Raw genomic sequence first — 15,779 nt, 5'->3', positions numbered from 1 at the left:
CTCTGTCTAATCATTAGCTGACTACTAAGCTAATGGAACAGAGATTTCAATGGCCACAGATGGCAAACAATACATATTTTACTAAATTAGTTCAGAAAAGTCACTAAACCAACAAACAACTACAACAAACAGAAACAACAGCAAATCCTAGGGAAGGACTAAAATCTGATTTCCTGAGTTACCACATTATAATATTCAATGTATTCAGTTTTCAACAAAAAATTATGAGGCACACAAACTAATAAGAAAGTACCCCCCCACACACACACACAAAATTGAATCAATAGGAACTGTCTCTAAAGAAGCCCAGACAGTGTACTGACTAGACAAGGACTTTGAGATCTGTTCAAAGAGTTAAAGGAAACAATGTCTAAAGAACTAAAAGAAAGCATGAGAATGATGTATCACCAAATAGAAAATATCAGTAAAGAAGTAGAAACTATAAAAGGAACCAAGTAGAAATTCTGGAGTTGAAAAGTATGGTAACTTAAATGAAAAATTCAACTAGAGGGGCATAAGAGAAGATTTGAGCTGGCAGAAGAAAGAATCAGCAAACTTGAAGATAGGTCAGTTGAGATTATTTAGTCTAAGCAACAGAAAGAAGAAAGAATGAAGAAAAATAAGCTGAACCTATGAGAGCATAATCCCAGTCCCAGAAGGAGAGAAGAGAAAGGGGCAGAAAGAATATTTGATGAAATAATGGCCTAAATTTTCCAAATCTGATGAAAAACATAAATCTACACATCTAAGAGACTCAGTGAGCTCCAAGTAGGCAAAACTCAAAGAAATCCATATTGAGACACATTATAATTAAGGTGTCAAAAGATAGAGAAAGTTGAAAGCATTGAGAGAAGCAACTCATCATATACAAGGGATCCTCAATAAGATTAATGACTGATTCCTCGTTAGAAACCATGGAAGCCAAAAGACAGTAGGATGACATATTCAAAGTGCTGAAAGGAAAAAAAAAACACTTCTCAACTAAAATTCTACATGTGACAAAACTATCCTTCAAAGATGAAGGAGAAATTAAGACATTCTCAGATAAAATGAGTTTTGCTTTCTAAGAACATTCTCAAGTGCCACCGAAGAGCCTCCAATTTACAGTGAATACTACTTTACAAAACCATGACTGGCTTATCAAGATGTGAATAAGCTAGAGGCCTTGATTTGGTCATTTCCCTGAGATACCAATTAGCACTCACTGACCTTCACCCCCACTATTAGAGATGCCACTTCTCTCCTCCCCATCCACACCAAAGAAAACAAACCCAGGCTAGATGCAGAGGGACTAGCCCCCAGACTTCTTTTCCAAATGTCGTAAAGGGGCTGGCAAGGGTCCTGAAAAGTTCATATAATCCATCTCTTCACTCTTCAGTTGAGAAAGCTAAAGTTCAGGGAGATGAAGTGACTTTCCTGGACCCTCTCAGGGGGCTGGTTGTCCTGGATCCACTGGCTGTGTGGATCCCTCTTTCCTCCACACTCTATAATTACTATTTTTAAAATCAAACTCAAATCTATGTTGGAAGAGATAGTTCAAATCATTTGCATTTTGGTAATTAAATAATCTCCATCTAGAGTTGGTTTCAAAAAGTCAAACATCTGTGAAATACCAGAATAAAGGAAAAAGAAAGGAGAAGATGGGATGGAGGGAAAAAGAGAGTGAAGAGAAATAAAGAGGCAAAAGAAGAGAAAAGGAGAAAAAGGAGAGCCTACAGGAAAAGGACAAGAGAAGAGGAATTAGGAGGAATAAAAGGAAAGAGAAAAAGGAGGATATGGGAGAAGGAGTGGGCTGGATTCAGAGTCAGAAAGCCCAGTGGGGCCTGGATTCATCTTTAAGCAACTCTCAGTTTTCCTAAATTGGGGGTGCCATATTTCTATACCTTAATGCAGTTGCAAATAAATGTCACTACAAAATATAGAGGTCGATACCAGAGGTACGATCTCTTGGTTGTGTAGGGTCCTGGCACATAGAACACTGGGTCTATGCATCTATACTTTCTCTTGCTGATTAACACCATCCTGATAGCTTCAAGGGCAAGTTTGGGGCTTGACATTGCTTCAGCAATAAGCCTTACCCTTCTCAGAACACAGCGAAAACTTTGCCAGAACTTCACAAAGGATTTTACTAAAAACAGCTTCTTCCAGTATTCCTGCTCTCTTTTCCCTGACTCTGTGCCCTCCTGGCTCCATCTCATCTAGATTCCCAACAGCTGCCCCAAGCCACTGCCTTGGTTTAGTTCCTCATCTGGACTTCTTCCCTTCCTTCTTCACAGCCCCTTGATTTGGGTAGAACCCAGAAATAAACTACTCTGGTAGGGACATCTGCACCAGACACCATTCCTTTTCTCCTTATCTTTTTGTAACAGTGCCCAGTTTTTCCTTTGGGGACACACCTCTCCCCTTTTGCATAGCAGCCATGTGGTTCGGGTGGTGCTGACCTCAGCCCCAGCTTCAGGGGAGGGTCCTGATTGCCTTAATTCCATCATATAACCCCAGCCCTGTCGCCATAATTATTGGTTAAAAGGATGGTCATGTAACCCAGGCCTAGGTCAGTGTGGCATTCTGCACAGTCACAATTGGTCTGAATCACAGAGAAGTGCAGGACTTATGTATTTAACTCCACTGAAGGAAGAGAAGATTGTGTTCTCTCTCCATTTGGACTCAGTGACATGAGGCTGTGATCTGTAACTGCTGTGGCCATTTTGCCACCAAATGGGAAGGCAGCCACATGGAGGAGGGCTGACTTTTGAGAATTGCAGAGAAAATAAGCCAGAGCCCTGATCCAACCAGGCTTAAAGATGGCCCCACCTCTGGACATTTTATTTATGCAAACCAAAGAATTTCCAAATTATTGGATATTCTCTTACTTGGGACCAAAAGCATCCTCCTGACACTACATTCCACTAGCCTTAGTCCTGTGGGACCCCACAGGCCTTTATCCCATATTTCCTTTCATCAAGGAAAGGGGCTCAATTTACCTGGCTGGCCCCCAGCAGAGTGTGCAGGGGTAACTCCTTAAAGAAAGGCCCATGACAAGCAGGGAATTTCATCCTAGAACAAGAATACTTGGATTCTTAGCTCACATTCCTATCAACCAGTTTCCCAAGCCTGGCACACTCCTGTTCAATGTTTCTGCAGCCATACCCATTATTTATAAATACCCTCTCCACTTCTGGAATGTGCTCTAGTCCGATACCATATGATGTGTAATGGGGACATTGCTTCCCAGGGAGAACTTAGGAAACCCAAACATGGAAATTTAGTTTCTCAATAATTGAGTGGGAGGGGAAATTTTAATTCTAAATTAGGAAAATAGAAGGAGGTCTTGGATGAGTTAGAAAAAAAGTGACAGAGACTCAGTTATCATAGTGTGTTTTCAGAAGCAATCAGTATTAACAACGGCAGGGGTCTGTTTGTTTTGTTGCTATGCCCTGTGTAGCCGCGCTGGAAAGAGCTGTTTTCTTGCATCTCCTACACCAGCACTATGATTGGCAGCTAGACTTAGAGACTAAGAGGAGGAAGAATTAGGACTTTGAGGGAAAGGTAGCGGGTAAAAATATGGAGTGTCCATGGTAATGGGGAGGAAAGAGAATAAAAGGTCTTAGAGAACGCTTCTGATGCTTCTCTAAGGCAAATCCAGTAGCAACTGACAAGGTGACCCAAGCAAAAATATGTATGTACATTTTTCACATTCCTTAGTACTTTGTGTGTGTGCTTGCCAGGTTATTAGTACCATTTTCTTCTGGTAAGGGACTTCACCTTCTCACCTCAGCAGAGACTGCTATTAGCTCTGTTTATTTAATATCCACATATTTCTTAATAATAGAACCTGCAGTTTGAAGCTAGGCACATGGCTGCCCAGAATAAAGCTACATTTTCCCGCCTCCCTTGCAGCTAGATGTACCATGTAACTAAGTTTCATCTAATGAATATAATTGAAAATGTTATATGTACATTTCTGGAAGTGTTCTTCAAGGAAAGAGATTCCTTTCTTCCCCCTTCCTCACTTCCTTATGACAGGAATACAGATGTGATGACCAGAGCTTGCACAGCCACCTTGGCCCATGAGGCAGCATGCTAAAGTTGGTGGAGCAGCCAGACAGAAGGAGCCTGAATCTCAAATGATTTAAGATTCTATTCTAGCCCTAGACTTCCTACTCTGGACATTATTTAAGTAAAAGAGAAATAAACCCCTATCTTATTTTAGTTACAAATCCCTTGGGTTTTCTGGCACATATACTTGTGTCTAATTCTAACTTTAAATTACCTTTCTATATTCAAAAACCACACTCTTTCTTCCTGGGACCCTATAGTCCTTTCATGTGTATAATTTGCACTTATTTTCTCAATATTTCCTTGGGGTGTAGTATTAAGTCTGACCATTCCTATTTTACAAAGCTACAGAAAAATTACATGACTCAGTTCAAAGTACTCCCTAAGGCAACAAAGTGGGTTTAGCCAAGAAGTTGTAACTCCTGGTTTCCCAGTACATGCTGTTCCCATCAGAGCGTATTAGGAAAAGGTAAGTTGCAGCATAGCCTGGGCATCAGTGTGAAGGAAATGTCCAGCCACATAGATCCTGGATGAACTTGTCTGGATTAGGAGGCTTTCAGAGATGTTCCCATTTTTAGTTCAGGCTGGTTCTCTCAGGAAGAGTCCAGAAGCAGAAGAGAGATTTTTAAAAGCCACAGCTGTTCTTTCATATCTACAGAAGGGCATAAGCTATTAGAAAACAGAGAGAGTTGAATTTATCCTTTCCCTATCCTGTAGAATCAGTATCAGAACTATTTTTACCTAATTTTTATAAACGATCTGGAAGAGCATGGTGAAATCTCCAGATGTGCAGGTGATACACACCATGCCCTTCTAGGGAGTAAAGGACTGAGAAGATAAGAACAAATTCAGGAAGATCTCACAAAGGCTCAAGAGCAGAAAGGTAAGTAGAACAAGTGACAGGCCGGGGACAGTTAACAACCTAAATTCATGGGCTGTGAGATGAAGGTTGAAGCACAGAGATTAATGTTTGCTATTCTCTGAAGACATTAACTAATGAGCCGGGGTAGTCAAGAAGTTCAGTGCAATGCGATGCCACAACATTAATCAAGAGTCTGTGATGTGCAGGCTTCATATCCAGTGCTAATTTTCAAATATGTGCACAATGTGGGTCCTGCCATCACGGGGTGCATGGTCTAGCTCCAAGTGTCAACAGGAAGGGGTTTAGAAATACTCTCCTTCCCTGCTCTCTGGAACACTCCAGAGGAAGTCTTAACAGAGCTAGAGAAGGTCCAAAGAAGAGGGGGAGCAAGGGGGCAAGTATCTGCCACTGTGCACTGGTTCCAGAGGTCAGGATTTCACTCTGCTCCAGATCATATGTGCCCTCCTCTGTGAAGCCCTGCCTGATTGGCTCCTCCAGGTAGACTTGACTACTCTCACTTGAGCGTCCCACAGTACTTTGTAAGCAATTGCATCATGACACTTTATTTCAAGTACTTTCTTTTTTTTTAACATGTCTTATCTTCCCTTCCAAAATACACCTTGTTTTTGTTATCTTTCATACTTAATATAGTATGTATGTGCATACAGTACATGCTCAATAAACATTTGCTAAATTAATGGGAAAATGGAAATAGATCCATTAGTCTGCAAAGGTTTTATTCACATGCTGAATCAGAAAAAAATATGAGCATGATCCATATGTATATTTTAAATACATTTCATATGATATTATGTACATTATAAAACATATAAAAATAAGGCTGGGCATGGTGGCTCACGCCTGTAATCCTAGCACTCTGGAAGGCTCAGGCGGGTGGATTGCTCAAGGTCAAGAGTTTGAGACCAGCCTGAGAAAGAGCGAGACCCCGTCTCTACTAAAAATAGAAAGAAGTTAATTGACCAACAAAAAATATATAGAAAAAATTACCTGGGCATGGTGGTGCATGCCTGTAGTCCCAACTACTTGAGAGGCTGAGGCAGGAGGATCGATTGAGCTCAGGAATTTGAGGTTGCTGTGAGCTAGGCTGACGCCACGGCACTCTAGCCCTGAGCAACAGAGTGAGACTCTGTCTCAAAAACTAAAAAAATAAAAATATATATATATATAATTAAAACTGAATGAGGTAGTTAAAATTAATAATTAATACTAAATTAATATTAATTATTAATATTAATAATTAACATTAAAAGTTAATAACTTATTTTTAAAATTTATAAATACTTTATTATATATCTTTTAAAGGTAAAGACTTTCTTAAGAAAACAGTATATTAACACACCTAATAAAATTGACAAATCCTTTTCTTTAAATATCTGGTGTCCAAATTTCCCCCAATTGTGCATACACATCTTTTTACAATCAGTTTGCTCAAAGCAGGATCTACCAATGGTTCTTACATTGCATTTAGTAGATAAGCCTCTTAAGTCTCTTGTAATCCTATAGTTGCCCTTCCCTCTCTTATTTCTTGCTGTTTATTCTTTGAAGAAACCAGGTCATTTTTTCTTAAAACAAAAAATATTTTACTTATTTATTTTATTGTCTGTGTCTTTTTATTAGAATGTGAACACCATGAAGGCAGAGATTTCAGTCTGTGAGATAATAGCACCTAGACCTGTGTCTGACATGTAAAAGTCATCCAATAAATACTAAATGAATATTTGGCATCCATGCCAAAAGTTGACTCCACACCCAGTAGCAGAAATTGCTAATCACAGCACTCTTTCCTGCTAAGCCTGAACTAGGAGTTCTAGTTTTCTAAACCTAGCATTCCAGGTAGTCACTGCCAAGCAATCAGATTTGCTACTCAGGGTGAAATCTACTTCCTATCCCTGCTTTAGCCCCTTCCAAAAGTGTACTTCTATCTCCAAAATAGATTTCAATGCATATTTTATGTTGAAATTTACCATAATATTTTATTTTTGATAGCACCTCAATACCACTAGTAGATGCAAATTCATATTTCCAGTAGCCTCAATAATTTTGATTTTTTTTGGTCTTACCTTGTCTGATCTGATAAGAATATCATTGTTTTTACTGCATAACATGGCAGATGAAGTGTGCAAGCCGGAAGTTGAAGTGCCTGCTTTGCCACTTTTTTTTGCTGTTTTTCTTGCATTAGTTGTTTAGTTTTTCAAGCTCAGAATTGTTTGCAAAAATCTTTGGAAGCTGCTTAACCATTTGAAGATGGGTAATTTTATTAAAACTAGATATGATCATCTTGACATCCATAAACTCAAGTACTTTTGTAACATGAGGCACACAAATGACTAAGGGTCACACCCACCATCCTGCTGGGGAACATCCACTCTTCCCTTGGCGTATTTTGTATATAGCAGGTGACATATTCCCACCTGAAATACGGCCTGAAGGTGGGTGCCAGTGTTGATCCACATATGAACTATTGGTAAAGCTTCATTCTAAATTGTAGAGGTAAAATTAAAACATGAATGAAAGTTCTGTGATTTTCATGTTTTCTCACCTCAAAGGAACACTTTGTGGATTACGTCACAGATCTTAGGTATTTCTGGAGCCTGTCTTGAACCTTGATGGAGAGGTTTTGAATACAGAAGAAAGACTAGGTTTAGTAAGTGTGCAGCTAGGGGCAGATACAGAAAAGCTAATTTTCATTCAGTAATGGGGTTTCAGAATATTCTGGCAAATTTTTTTATACTTGCCATCAAGACACAGAATTTATCTCTTTTCCCCTCCAACCTGGGCAAGCCTCCGAGAAATGCAATATGGTGCAAGTGGGGTCATGTGACTTTCAAGACTAGGTCACAGAAAGCCATGCAGCTTCTACCTCCTTACTAGAACACTCCCTCTGGGAGCTCTGAGCCTCCAAGTGAGAAGCTTAACTATCCTGAGGCCTCCCTGCAGGTGCTCCAGTCCCAGCCCAGCCCAATCTTCCAGCCCTCCCTGCCAAGGTGCCAGACACGCAAGAGAAGCTGTCTCGGACCCCCTAGCCTGGCTTGGTTAGCCACTTAAATGCCACTACATGACCTCTGTCGATGCCCCATGGAACAGCAGGATCAGCCAGGTAGGTGCTCCCTGAATTCCTCATGCACAAAATCATTAAGAACACGATTGTTGTTTTAAATCACTACATTTGGGAGTAGGTTGTTTTACAGCAAAGGATAGTCAGACTATAAGGAAAGTGTGTCTCAAGATCCGAGGTCTCAAACAATGGAACAGAACACCTTGGGAAGGGATAATCACGGCTATTGTGTCAGTGTTCAGTAAGAGCTGGACAAACACTTGCCAAGGGCAATTGGGAGGCAGCTATGCTGCCATGAAAAAGTGCTGAACTTGAAGTCAGATGACAGTGGTAGATCCTGGTACTTAGCTGGGATTCCTCCGTGAGATCCTTGGCCTGTGTCCCTCACAAGGTTGCAGTGCGCAGCCCCATCTGCAGACGGGAAGGGACTCTGCTGCCATCTGGGGTGAGCAGCTGAATTAGGTAAATTAACTTGAGATTCTATCAAAACAGAGACAGTCCTACCTCAACAGTCCTACTTCACATAATACCGCATAAACATTTGTAAAAACGTGTGCTGCCAACATTACTGGTCAGGATCTCATCCTCCAAAGGTTGCTCGGAGTTAAATCCAGAAAAACGTTCTTGTCGCTTCACCCAGCTTCTGTCTGAGAGGTGAGAGGGCCAGACTGGCAGGAATCTCCCGATTAGGTTGACAATATAAGTAAATTGCAGAAGCTATAGATCAAGGTGCCAGATCTCTGAGAGAAGCTGAGGGTCTGGGGCAGTCCCAGAATGTGGGGGTGATGGAGAGCATAATTTATGACCTGCCCAGATTCTTCCTCAGTGTTCCAGGTCTGGAAGGACAACCAGTATTTCTGACAAGTTTATAAGGGGTTGTTTCTGATGCTCAGATAATCAGAAACACTGCGGCTATTGGGAGGAGAGTCGTATGAGGAAGGTCCGTTGGAGAAAAGATGTGGGTCTCTATGGGATAGTAAAGCCTAGATACTGAGGAGAGGGGGAGGAGTCCCAGGTTTGCCCTTGCCCCTCTTTCCTGGTTTGCAAACTCAGAGCTGCCTTTGCGGGCAATGGAGACACAGAAGGTAAAGTTATGGTGCCACCTGCTGGAGAAATGTAGAAATGGCTACCTTCCGCTTGCAGGTCCTGTTCCTCCCTAAAACTCAGCCCCTAAAAAGCTCAACCCTCCAGAGACCCCAAACCTGCAGGGGGCCCACGTCCCAACCAGGCGGGAAATCGCTGTTGGGCTCACCAGTCTGCCTTCAGCTTGCTAAAGCCTGTGCTTTCGGATCCGAGAATTGCAGTGTTATGCGCCTAGCAGTCTTTCCCAAAGGAGACTGGGATAGGCTGAACATGCTCCAAGGCCCTCAATTCGATAGGACCAGAGGAGAGATGAGGTCTCCTGAGGTTCCCCTGTCTGCAAATAGGCAGCCGTCCCTGCCAGCCCACCAAGGGGCACAGACACTGCTGAGGCTCTGGGACAACGTGTGAGCTGATGAGAAGCGGAGCACCTTCACGGGCAGGTGAACTGCCAGAGAGTTGAAGCCTCCACCAACACTGATGAACTTGCAAGGGCCGGGTCCAAGGAGCTCCATAATGACCCAATGATGGCAGCAGATGCCTTGAAAATGGCCCCTCCTCCAGGGATCATTAGAAAGCCATTAAGAGTATCTGATTATTTCCTAGTGCTAATAAAGATGCTAATAAACCGGGCAAGTTTTCTCACTTTTATGGAGATAATTAGAAGGCCAATTATTTTTTTATGTACATAAAAGAATGAAACCTTAACCGCTGTTCCTGAAGCTGAATTTGATTCTGCGTTTGTGACAGAAACTGCCATGTGGCACTTCATTAACAAGGATCCTGGGTTTTTAAACTCCAAACCACAGTCTACCTCGGATGCAGGGTTAGTCTGAAGCAAGCAGAGAGGGGAAACAGGCACTAGATCTTTCGCTAGGACTTCTGGGGTAAGGGGTCATCCTGGCTGTGCATTGTGCTTCAGAAGTTGTATCCCACCTACCGACAAGACTGTGGCTCTCAAGCTTGAGGCCAAAGCAGAACCACCTGGAGGCTTGTTGAAGCCCAGAGCTTCTGATTCAGTACATCCGGGGCAGGGGGCAGGGGCAGGCAGAAACTTACAGTTCTAACAGTTTTCCAGGTAATGCTGACATTGCTGGTTCTGGGATAACACTTTGAGATACATTGCTGTAAAACAAGTTTTGTTTTTTTTTTTAACTTAGAATCCACAGACACACCCTCCCCCCATCAAGAGATTAATGGGTTGAATTCAAAGGGATCCATGACTTTGGTTGGGAAAAAACTTACCCCTTTATCTTTACTAACTTTTAACTGAAAATTTGCCTTTTCTGAAATTATGAATGCAGGCGACAAACCACCAAAATATTAGCAGTGATAACAGATATTTTCAAACCCCATTACCATTGTGGCAGGTTTCTGCAAATAACATCTCTGCTCGTCACTCCAGTGGTTATTAGTCCTGCTGTAGATCTTATTCTTTAATCCATTAATGAAGACACATTTATTACTGTATCGCTACTTTTAAAAAATATTGTGATAACTGTATTTCAAAATGATTGGTTTCCTTTGAGGTTCTATGTATCCTCTTTTATGCATTTAAACATGTTATTCAGACTGCGGGGGGGGCTGAGGGAAGGGAGGTAGGGCCCATGGCACACCAAAAAAGAGTAAAATCTTGCTCTACAGGTGTGAAGTCATTCTCAAGAAGAACTCAGAGCTTCCTTCAAAGGAAAGTTTGAAAGAAACGAAGATGCCTGGATGGGCAAGGAGGGGTAGACAGGGAGGTGGCCTAGAGACAGGGGGATGGACAAGATGGCCAGGCTGTAAGCACTGTGCTGGTGGATGGAGAGTGGGAGAGGTCAGCTTGTCCTTCCCTGTGCCGTTCACTCTAGGTTAGGTCAGGCCTCTTAAAACATCACCCGCTCAGTTTAGAATGAGCAGTAGCAATAGCAAGAATAGCATTAATATTTACAACATTATCAACTCTATCAGGAGCCATATGCTTTATTAAGGACTTAAATGGGAAATGCACTTTCTTTGGGAGATGTGATGGTAGTCATGATTTTATGAAGCACAGAGACGGGAAGCCATCCACTCAGTAATTCAGGGAGATGAACCTGCTCTTTTTTTTTTTTTTTTTTTTTTTTTGAGACAGAGTCTCACTTTGTTGCTCAGGCTAGAGTGAGTGCCGTGGCATCAGCCTAGCTCACAGCAACCTCAAACTCCTGGGATCAAGCGATCCTCCTGCCTCAGCCTCCCGAGTGCTGGGACTATAGGCATGTGCCACCATGCCCAGCTAATTTTTTTTTTTTGTATACATATTTTTAGTTGGTCAATTAATTTGTTTCTATTTTTGGTAGAGACGGGGTCTCGCTCAGGCTGGTTTCGAACTCTGGACCTTGAGCAATCCACCCACCTCAGCCTCCCGGAGTGCTAGGATTACAGGCGTGAGCCACCACGCCCGGCTGAACCTGCTCTCTTGACTCCAATCCTGCCCTTTCCAGCCAGTTCAAGGAACGAGCCTGTGTGTATGTGTGTGTGTGAGTGTGTGTGTGTTTGTGTGTGTGTGTGAGAGTGTGTGTGTGTGTGTGTGAGTGTGTGTGTGTGTGTTGTGAGAGTGTGTGTAAGTGTGTGTGTGAGTGTGCATGTGTTTGTGTGTGTGTGTGTTGTGAGAGTGTGTGTGTGTGTGTGAGTGAGTGTGTGTGTGTTACAGGAGATGGGAGTTGGGAGAGAGGCCCCCCTCACCAAGTCCTTCTTTACCCCTTCTCTAGGCAAACAAGTCCTGGCACTGTGGTCCTAGACCCAAATCCAGAGTTCTACTTTATGTAGCATAAAGGAAAAAGCCCAGGGCCGGCTATGGTGGCTCACACAGGTAATCCCAGCACTTTGGGAGACTGAGGCAGGAGGATCACTTGAGGTCAGGAATCTGAGGCCAGCCTGGGCAACATAGCAAGACCCTGTCTCTAAAAAATAACTTTAAAATTAGCCGGGTATGGTGGTGTGCGCCTGTAGTCCTAGCTACTCGGGCTGAGGCAGGAAGATCGCCTGAGCCCAGGAATGCAAGACTGCAGTGAGCTACGATAGTGCCACTGCACTCCAGGTGGGATCCTGCTGCAGACTCCGTTAACCCCAGCTAAGGGCCGCAGGGCCAAGAACCACCAAGGGCTGAATGGCTGCTTTGCTTGTCCCCTCCCAAATTGGATCTGAGCTTCAGCAACTCCAATGGTGAGAAACAGACCTTCTAGTGGGGAAGAATCAAGGTCCACAGGCCCAGGCTAGCCCATGCCCCGCTCGCCTGGCCAAGAGAGAGGAGGAGGCACCTCTCTCCCTACAGGACCCGCCAGCTCCTCTGACCCCATTCAGCCCCATTCTTACTTGACTGGGGAACTATATGCCCAAGTCAGGGTCCTGACCACCATGCAGGGGATGGAGAGGAGGTGGAGGGGCAGGAAGCAGAGAGGAGCCTCCATTTCCCCTCTCCTTCCACTCTTTCTCCTGTTAATTCTCTGGGTTCAATAGCTAAGCCCAAGAGCCTGAGATCACCCTGCCTCCACCCCAAGTTTTACAGTGTGTGTGTGTGTATTGGGGGGTGTGGAGGGGTAGGGAGACGTTCCCACCATACCTTATCTCCTTATCCCTGACCTTCCCTGAGCTTCTCCGGCCCCGGATCGGGTCGGAGGGCAAGCCCCTGTTATGCTAGACAGAGCTGAGAGCCAGGCAGCAACCTGGACAGCTGGACTGAGAATTCCTGAGGGGCCAGAAGGAGGAGCTTTGTGCCTACAGGACTTGGGAGACGGGACTTGGCCAGGGCTGGGGGCTGCTCAGATCCACACCAGCCAGTGTCTTGCACACAGCCCAGCAGCTCCTCTCTGAAGTGCTGGGATCCCTCACGCCTCCCTCTCATCTCGGAAAGCTCCTTAGACAGCTCTGAGAATATGAGGACCACTTTCTCCGTCTGCCTTCATCTCCCAGTTTGGGGGAATAGGGAAGCTTTTGTTGTTGTGTTGCTGCTGCTGCTTTTGGAAAAGTGATTTTGCAGTAGCTCTTACTTACCCAAAACTTTTTTCAGGAGTCCTAGAACTTTAATTTCTCTCAGCCTCAGTTTCCTCATCTGTAAAGTGGGACTAACAGGTTAAATAGAATAATATGTATTAAAATCTGTCTTAGTCCACTCACTACACTCAGAAAGAAAGAACTCTTCAGAGGCAAGTCCAGAGAGGGTGTAGGCTGATTTGGGTGGTGGTGAGTTCTCAGTCTTTGGAGGTATGAGGTCAAGAGGATTTAGGACTGCAGGAGGGAATAGAGTAAATGACCTTACACCTCCCCTAGTCTGGAGCTTCTGAGTCTGTTGAAATAGGTGGCTGCTAAGAGGTGTGACTTGAAGACTCTTCTTTCAAATCTCTTCTGTCCATCACTAATGCCCCAAGACTCCTCCATTACACATTCATTGCTTTGGGTTAAGGTATTGCCTGGTGCAAAGTGCCAGACTCCCTGGTGGGTCACGCTGGTCCATCGGAGACCTTGTGAAGGTTATAATGGAGAATGTAGGGAGAATGAAGGCAGGGAACACCTCAGAGTAGGGGTTGGGAGAGGCCATCCAAAGGGAAGGTGGGAAAGCACAAAGGAGCCGGTCATGCATGTTACTGGGGTGGGACATCTAGCTCCTAGCTTTAGCACACAAGTCCCAGTGACACTCATGGACCAACAGAGTAGAATTAGACCTTGGGACAAGAGGCTTTCAGCCTTGACAACACTTCCCAGGGGTCCTGGGAGGATTGAGGTGCATCAGGCCACCTCCTAGTGACACACAGCCGTGTTCTTACAGACCAAATGTAAAAGCTGGGTGTCCTGGCTCCTGAGAGGTTGAATATAAATACTTAGCCTCCACTCCATCTCCCTAGGAGAGGCTAAGGCGGCCGCTGATACCCACACTACAAATAACTCACGCATGTGTGCTGGGCCAGCAGCATGAAAAAGAGAATTGACAACAGCAGTAACAGTTACCACAATTTACTGAGCACCAGCATTATCTCCAAGAGTTATAACCATTTTGAAAAGTAGGTGTTGGCCTGATTTTACAAATGGCACAGGCTGGATTTGAACGCGGGCGGCTCAGTGTGGAAAGCCCGTAGAATGTTCCAGTGTAGGCTCCCTCAGGAGCAGTCACCAAAGCACCAGCTCTCACAGCGCCCAGCAAATAGGGCCCACAGGTGCCAGGAAGCATCCCTTCTTCATTCATCCATTCCACGGGTCTTAGTGGGCTCCACTAAGCGCCCATCGCTGTGCCAGGCTATGCTGGACATCGGGACAGATACAAAAGGACTAAGATCCAGGCTCCTGCCCTGCCCGGGGGGGATTTTCCACTTAATAGGAACATAGTGTGTGCTATGGGAGAAGCTCTTTGGGCAACATGTAAAATACATACTCTGGACTCGAACAGATAGTTGTGCACCCATATTTATAGCTGCATTATTCACAATAACCAAAAGATAGAAACAACTTAAGTGCTATGGTCTGAATGTATGTGTTCCTCCAAAATTCTTTTTTTTTTTTTTTTTGAGAGAGAGAGTCTCCCTCTATTACCCTGGCTAGAGTGCAGTGCAGTGGGGTCATCATAGCTCACTGCAGCCTCAGATTCCTGGGCTCAAGTGATCCTCCTGCCTCAGCCTCCCAAATGTGCTAGGGTGGGTAGGAGACTAGCAGGAGGATGGACACAGACAGAGAAGACATGTCACCCTCACTCTCTCAAAGGACTAATTTAGGACCTAAGAACTGGTGGCCCTAAGGGCAGAAATGGTTTAATCTGGTGGTTGCTAAGCAAAGCCCCGCCCCCATTTGATTCTGATCGACTGTAGATTCTTAGTAATGATGATCAGATTAACAGATCAGTTATCTACCTGGCCTTCCGCCTTCCTCTGTCCCCCAGTGTTCGCATAATACAACTCATACAATAATTCAAATATCTAGCACTTCCCAAGTTCTTAACATGTGCCACGCTCTGTCAAACTGCGCATGCTTTACTTTGTGTTCATCCACTTCCTTGGCTCCCAGGCCAAGCTTCTCTTGGATTTCCTCCTGTGTCCCTGGTTCCTCCTCAGCTTTTTTTGCCAGGTCCTCCTCCTCTCCCTGGTCTATGACAGCTGGAGTGCTCGGGACTTCAGCCTTGTTCCTTCCATTTTCTCCTTCTCCACTCTCCCTTAGGGAGCTCACCCCACCCGATGCCTTAAACACCATCTGTGTACAATATGCCAACAACTCCAACCCACCCACCTCTCCCGAATTCTTACTTGAATGTCCAAACTGAAGTCCTGATGGCTCTCACCCCTGCCCACGCATGCTCCTCCCTTAGTCTTCCCAGTCCCTGCAAGCCACGGCTCCAACCTTCCAGGTGCTCGGAACCTCCAAGGGCCCCAGTTTGCTTACGCGCCAGCCAATTCTTTACCATGAGCTGCATGACCTTGTGGGACCTGCACCCTGACCCAGCATCACTTCTGTGACCACCTTGGCCTCCATGCTGTCCTTCAGGCCTTGACCGTAGCTGTCCTCCCTTCCTGAAACACGTTTCCTCCAAATATCCATTTGGCCCACCTTCGAGTCTGCTCACACCTCCCTTTCTCACTGAGGCCCACGCTGGCAACCCTTTTTTTTTTTTTTTGCCACAACTTGCCCCCACCTTACCCCTCCTGGTCCCCACTTTTTATTATTCTTTGTTACCTGCAAACACACTATATGTTTCACTTACTTACT

This window comes from Microcebus murinus, chromosome 3 (genome assembly GCF_040939455.1).
Source record: "Microcebus murinus isolate Inina chromosome 3, M.murinus_Inina_mat1.0, whole genome shotgun sequence".
In the NCBI taxonomy this organism is placed as follows: Eukaryota; Metazoa; Chordata; class Mammalia; order Primates; family Cheirogaleidae; genus Microcebus; species Microcebus murinus.
This window is presented reverse-complemented; position numbering follows the sequence as displayed.